The sequence below is a fragment of the Cupressus sempervirens genome, chromosome 5 (assembly GCF_028749045.1).
Source record: "Cupressus sempervirens isolate cs-2001-9-10 chromosome 5, ASM2874904v1, whole genome shotgun sequence".
NCBI classification, from domain to species: Eukaryota; Viridiplantae; Streptophyta; class Pinopsida; order Cupressales; family Cupressaceae; genus Cupressus; species Cupressus sempervirens.
Window position 1 is genome coordinate 518,974,184 of NC_143122.1, and position 7,138 is coordinate 518,981,321.

Below are 7,138 nucleotides of genomic sequence, written 5' to 3' on the forward strand. Positions count from 1 at the left end.
ATATTTGATGATTGTCATTTAAAGTTCCATGTATATGTATGTTGATGAAATCAGTAAATGTAGGATTGAGACTTTGATTTAAGAGATTTTAAATGATTAAGAATTAAGTAGGATGAAGAAACCCTTATTGATGTATGTTTTAATTTATGTGAATTTCTGATATGTATAGAGTTATGTACATGTGATTTTACAGGACTATTGATGTGTGCAATGAGTTTGCAAATATTTAGCCGAGAAACCCTACGGAGGAAAAAAACTGATCTCTTTGTGCTAATTTTGGAAAACTTGTTGTTCATAATTCACGTATTGTATTGTGAGATATATGTATGTATCTTCTTTGTTCATTGAATGTTAATGTTCGTAATTATGTTCTTTTAGTGTCGCTTGACACTCGTAAACTGGTTATGTTCTTCAGCATGCTGCTTAGGATTAATTGTTTAACCTTTGGACCAAGTTGGTTTAAGTTAGTGTCAGTTTGTTATTAAGTTCTTAAGTGAGGTTAGTCATCCCTAATCCTAATCTGGATTAGTGCTTATTTGCAAGTTAGAGTAGTTAGATGGTCCTATTTTATTCCTAGATTTTATTTGGCTCTAAACCTCTTTCCTAAGATTTAAAACTTGATATAATTATACCCAAAGGGTATGGGTATGGGTTAGGGGTCTTTTCCAATTGCTAAGCCCCTTTTATTGACTTTTGAGGTCACTCAAAAAGTTTCTTTTTGCCTTTGTGCGAAAATTGACCATGGTTATCTTGAGTTACTTCACCTTATCTCCACTTAGGGTTTAATCATAGTGTAGGTTGAGTTAGGAGTTTTTAGAATTGCAAGTGGGTGGGGTAGTTATTGAACCCTTAGGTGGTTGAGTTGGAGGCCTATTTAAAGGCCCTTCTTGGTCTTGTGGAGGTTGTTACCCAATCTCTACATTTAGAGAAGAGTTTTGAAGATTGAAGGAAGGAAGTGGAAACTCTACTCAAATTTGTTCATTGCCATTACCTCTTTGTCAAGGTAGGAAATTCTCATCTCCCTTATTCAATTTTCATGTTTGTTTCATGCTTATGCTACTTTTTTGTTGTTTCAATGTTTGTATGTTTGTGGGTATGTTGGGAAGATTTGAAAACCATGTTATTTTGGATGCTTTTCTTTCATGTTTATGTTTGCAATTTTGAGAGTTTTCTTGCATGGGTGTTTTGGTATTACTCACCCTTGGAGAGGGCAGAAGTGACCAATTTTGGGAAAGGTCTGTTTAGTTGGACTCCAACCAGTGTAGAGTCTCTTCTCAGGATGAGAAGAGGGAGAAAGGGTAGGGTGTTATGGGCCCCTACCCATCAGCACAAACCTCGTATGAGTATGGCATTTTTAAATGGAAGAACAGAAGTTCTTGGTTAATAGCCCCGATTGGGCATCTGATTTGGTGTTGTCTCCTAGTAGGAAGAATCCACCTTTCCCTAGTGTTGATTTATTGAAGATCTATTTGTGAAAACCTTGTATAAATATGCTTGTTTTGATTTGTTCTTGTTCAAGCTTTTGGTCACTTGATCAGATTCTGTTTCCTCCATGGTTCTAGAAATGAGTTGCAAAAAACATTATAAATCCCTTGATTAGGGTCATGAAGAAAATTTGATTAAATTTTTGAAATTTGGGATTGAGATCCTATTGTAAATTGTATTTTAAACCTTGTTGTAATTGGCAACGAAGCCGAGTTTTCTTCTTGATTCTTTCCCGACTGAGCCTTTGAATTAGGTTGGCCAATAAAATTGGTGTTGAGTATAATTGCTTGTCATGTGATTTAATTGTAAATTTTAAATTTAGATGGATAAATTTTAAAATTTGGATGGAATTGATGATGTTTAATTTGGTAAAAATTTCAAGGTTTTTCCTTTATATTGAAAACGAAAATTATACCATGGATGTAGATTCAGTTGATTTGAGCAAATTTTCAAGTTCTTTATATGTTCATTATATGATTAAAATGAAAATTTATGTTAAGAAAAAAAAAGAGGATTATAATTAATATTTCTATTCAGGATGTAAGGAGATCGAATTTAATCATGTATTTTTTTTTAGACATAAACCATTGTATTAATGTTTAAAGCTTGTCAAAAAAAAAATATACATCTTGAAAAAAAAATACATGACTTTAAAACTACACTTAGAAAATTTCATCAAAAAAAAAAAAGTGTTGCAAGAGAGTAAAACTCTCTGCCTTTTGTATGGGAGAAGGAATTATATGAGTTTGAACAACAGAGAATATCCTATTAATTATCCATTTCCTTAAAATTTTGTAATAAATAAAATAGGAGAAAACATTGTTAAGTTTGTTAAAATTACATACAAAATTCAAAAAAAGTATATATATAATCATATATATTAAATATCCTAAACCTTACCTATAATACTTTTGCCTTAAATGCTTTTGTTCTTTCCTTGGTGGACGTAGCAGTGCTAAAATAGTTTGAAAAGACCTTTGTTATTAATTTTATCATATCTTTGCAAGTGGTATGAGGGTGATGTCACCCTGTCCCCTCATCTCCACCTTGGGTCAAACGTTCTTGGAAAACACTGAGTCATGCTGTTTTGAATGCATTTAAGTTAAAAAAAAAAAAAATTTAAACTTTCTCTTGGCCGCCCACATCACTCCACCCTGGGTCAGCACTCCATATCACCTTAGGCAGAGTTTGCAGTATGGTAAGCGCTTAGGAAAATGCATGGAGGGATGGGGGGGAGAAGATGTGACGTGGGTCACATCGTTTGGGTTTGTGTTGGGGTGTAGGAGTTAGTAAGTTGGTTAATAATTAGTGTTAGGTTAGTTAGTTTATGTTATGTTAGTTTAGTTTTTTATTTATTTGTTATTTATATATATATATATATTTTTTTTTATTAGTTAGTTTACATGAATTTTAATTTGATAGTATAATTAGTTAATTTTATTTGATTGAAAGTATTTTAAATCTAGTTGTTTAATTATATTGTCCATGTTTTAATATATAATTTAATAATATTCATTTTTAGTATCAAATTAATATTAAATGTAATATAGTTTAGGTTTTAATTAGTTAGTAGTTTAAAATAAATATATATTTAATATAGCAGAGTAGCAATTATAGTTTTAATTTGGTGTTAATTGAATGATGATCTCATTAAAATTTAAAGGATAAGTTTAATTTTGTTACAAATTATGTATCGTGCTAGATTATAGGAACTCTATCATCATCTAACTTGTGGAACTGTAGTTCTCTTCTAATATGTTTGTTTTTTTACTAGTTTTAATGTATTATTGTTTTATAATTAGTTAGTTGTTAGTAAATGAAATTTAAATTTAGTAAGATTAGATAGTTGAAATGTTTAAGGTTAATAATTTTAGATATATATATTCAGTTTTGATTTTAGTTAATTATTTTTTAAAAAGTGGCTTTACAATATCAGGTAGATTGTTAAATCAATATTTGTCAAGAGATCTATAGTTGTTTTTAAATTTAGATATCTTTCAATTAATCTAAATTTTGAATACATTTACATTATCATTTAAATAATTGTTTCACATTGTTGTAAGCAAATAAAATATTGTATCTTATGATCGATATCAATCTTGCCGATGTAATCTTCCACTAGAGTTTTAAACTTAAGATGTATTGTAGTGAAACTTTACTTCTCTTGTAGAAATCTGATTTAAAACATTGAGCACTCTAATTATTATAATTTTTTTAAAAAAAAAAAAAATTGTGTGTTTTTGCCCTTGTAGTTTGGGCATGACATTTTGGTATCAGAGCCCGTGTTTCAACACTAGGAACCTTAAACCTTTATGCTTCCTAAACTTAACTCTACTTTTAATTGTGTAGATGCCGCTTGTTACTCGTAGCCGGCGAGACAGAGGTCGTAGGGCTAGGGGTGGTAGAGTGGGTTAGGAGGATGGACCATCTCCACCACCACCACCTCCACCTCCACCACCACCGAACCCGAACCAGGACATTATAGATGCACTTCAGACTTTGATCAGTGTAGTTCAGCAGAGAGTACTACCTGTAGTTCAGCCAGTTCAGCAGATTCTAGTGGTGGAAGCAGAGGGACCCGGAGGAGGTGGGCCCAAAGCCAGAGAGAGGACTAGGAGTCCCCCATCGAGGCAGTTAGAGGGTCTGGGTGAACACGAGGAAGAGTCCATACACCAGAGAGGACCCCCATTTGACAGACCTCCTAGACATGTAGGAGATGATATTAGGGAATTGATTCGACTTAGGCCACCACTATTTATTGGTTCCACTGAGGGAAATGTAGCAGAAGCATGGTTGCAGAGCCTACAACTATGCTTTGGGATATGCCCTTATGGGAGTAATCTAAAAGCATGCCTAGAAGTTCATCAGTTGAGAAGGGATGCCTCCAACTGGTGGCATTAGGAGGAGATCATAGGTGGAGTGAGGATGGACACCCTCACATGGGAATCTTTCCTAGAAAGATTTTGGGAGAGGTATTTGTCAGAGCATTTCTGGCAGAAACAAATAGAGGAGTTCCATTCTCTTTATCAGAGAGGCCTTACAGTGGCTCAGTACAAGAGCAGGTTTCTTGAGCTCCTTCCTTATGTTGAATACATGAAGGACGAGAAACTAAGTGTAGTGCCTACCGTAGTTCACATCTTTTCTAGACTTATTGTTGCTATTATTGTCAGACTATGTAGACTAGTTTTATGATTGATGGTTTAGTGGTGTTGTTTTGACACTATCAGATATTATGATAGGGATTCAATTGATATATGATGAGATCATTTAGACTTTACATTTCATATATGTATGATGATCATTACATTGTTTTTAGTTATTAATGATGATTAGTTAGATGGTTTATTATCTCACACGTTTTATTATGGTTACTTACCCCATACTTGCATGTGTATGGTGTGCGTGTTTTCTTATTGTATGGCATTTTTGATGTGGTTAAGGAAGGGAGTCGTAGTCACCTGCTTAGTCGGGATCTACATGATGCACCACTTTCTGCCATTGTCTGTTTAGCTTAGCATTATATATTGTATGTACATGCATGGTTTTTTTGCAAGTTGCAGGTACCGGGTATCGACTTCCCTAAATTGCCAGGATGAGCGTACCCTATTATACTATCTCAATGATAAGAGAAGGGAGATAAATTCTCAAGTCCAAATCCCAAACCTAAAAACCATTTGTCCTAGTGAGTTAGGATAAGTATCAAAGTTGAATACCCATCGAATGTGTCGGATGACATATTTCGTGATTTTTAACCCTTTAGATTTATTTTGTATGATTTGTTCTATGATGGGTTTTCATATTTTATCTTGGAGGTCTATGGTGAATTTTCCATTAATTAAGTCTTAACAAATATATTTAATTAATAAATTATTTATTTGAGAAAATTAATAAAATATCATGATCTTTGATATTTTGATTGTAATTAATTATATGTGAATTATTGAGGAAAGGAATTAAATAAAAGAAAACTAGAAATTAAAATTAATAAAAATTATAAAATAATAATAAAGTAATAAATAAAATAATAATAATAAAAGTTATAAAAATTAAAATGAAAGTTATAAAATTTAAATAGAAATTATTTAAAAAGTAAATTGGAGTTATAAGCTTGCATGGGAATTAACATGTGTCAACAACACGAGGGTTAGTGCATCAATTAAGCACAAGGTGTCTACAACTCTATGACTCATCAAAAAGGTTGGAAAAGACCCATGCTTAGTTGGTGACACCTTTTAGCGGTTTCAAGAAGCATTCTAAAGGTTTCTTGAGAGCTCTTTATATTCAAGCATTCATAGAAGCTTAGAGGGAGAGTGTGGAGAGCAATTGGAGCATTGGAGGACTCAAGAACTCTAAAGAAGGGAGCTTGCTTTGCAAGTTTTCTGAGAAAAAATGAATTAGCATCAAAATTTAGGTAGATTCTTGTGATTTTTCTTATGCTATTTCTGCATCATGCATTCCTGTCTTCTTCATGTCTCCCATATGTCTTCTGAAAAATTTCATATTTTTATTGTATGCATTCTCAATATGGGCAATTAAATTTATTTGAGAATTTTATATGCATAGATCTAAAAGAGAAAATGGGGCTAGGGTTAATTCATAGCCAAACCCATTAGATTATTTATTGGATAAATTTGAGATCAAAGTTTATAGGAAAACTCCGAAAATTAGAATTCATATATATTGTGAATATATATGTTTATATCTTTAAATCTGCATACATATATATATATATATATTATATATATATATATATATACATATACATATGTATATATATTGAGGAATCGAATATCAAATCGCAACTGAGATTCATATTAATAAATTTCATATTGGAAGAAAATGTTTTTATTAAAAAATGTTATTGAAAATAGCATTAAAATATATATATATATATATATATATATATATATAAAATTGCCCTTGGCACGGATTCGTACCTCATCCCTGCAGAAGGCAGAGGCCTGTCGTCACAGGTCTGCGACGACAGGGGTACTACATACCCGCTGTTGGCGTAGTGTCTGCAACCGCAGGTACTGCGTACCGCAGTAAGGTGGGGGGAAATTTTAATATACATTTTTTAAAAAAAAATGTTTATGTTAAAACGTTATGTTATATGAAAAAAGAAAAAAATGTTTATACGAATTCCTTGAAACCGAAATTTCATTGTTATAAATTTTCATATAGTATGAATCAAATTTCATTAATTCAATTTTATGAAATAATAAATATTTATATATTATATATATATGTATATATATATATTTAAATATAAATATATATATGTATATATGTAATACATAAATATGTTATTAAAAGATTTAAAATTATTTGATAAAAGATTTAAGAATTCATCTTTTATAATGATGAATAATTTTATAATTTTATAATTTAACTATTAAGATTTAATTAATAGTTTTAAATTATAAAATATTTAAAGTATATGAAATTTAATTAAAAGATTGGTGGGGAACGATTTCAATAAAATATTGTAATTGGAAATTGGATTATAAAGGAAAACTTTTTATCCATCCAAAAACAATACATGAAAAAACGTACAAAATGTTCCTCTAATTCTTTCTCTAAACTTGAAAACGTAAACTAAGACTTTTGAATTCAAATTTGAAAACTTAGCAAAACCAAAACATGTGTTTAC

General features: G+C 31.1%; 1 pseudogene; it reads right to left on the reverse strand.

Moving 5' to 3' along the window:
- Positions 1-6,559, reverse strand: part of LOC149556980 (alanine--glyoxylate aminotransferase 2 homolog 1, mitochondrial-like) — a 51,394-nt pseudogene extending 44,835 nt beyond the window's left edge.
- Between the last annotated feature and the right edge of the window lie 579 nt (positions 6,560-7,138).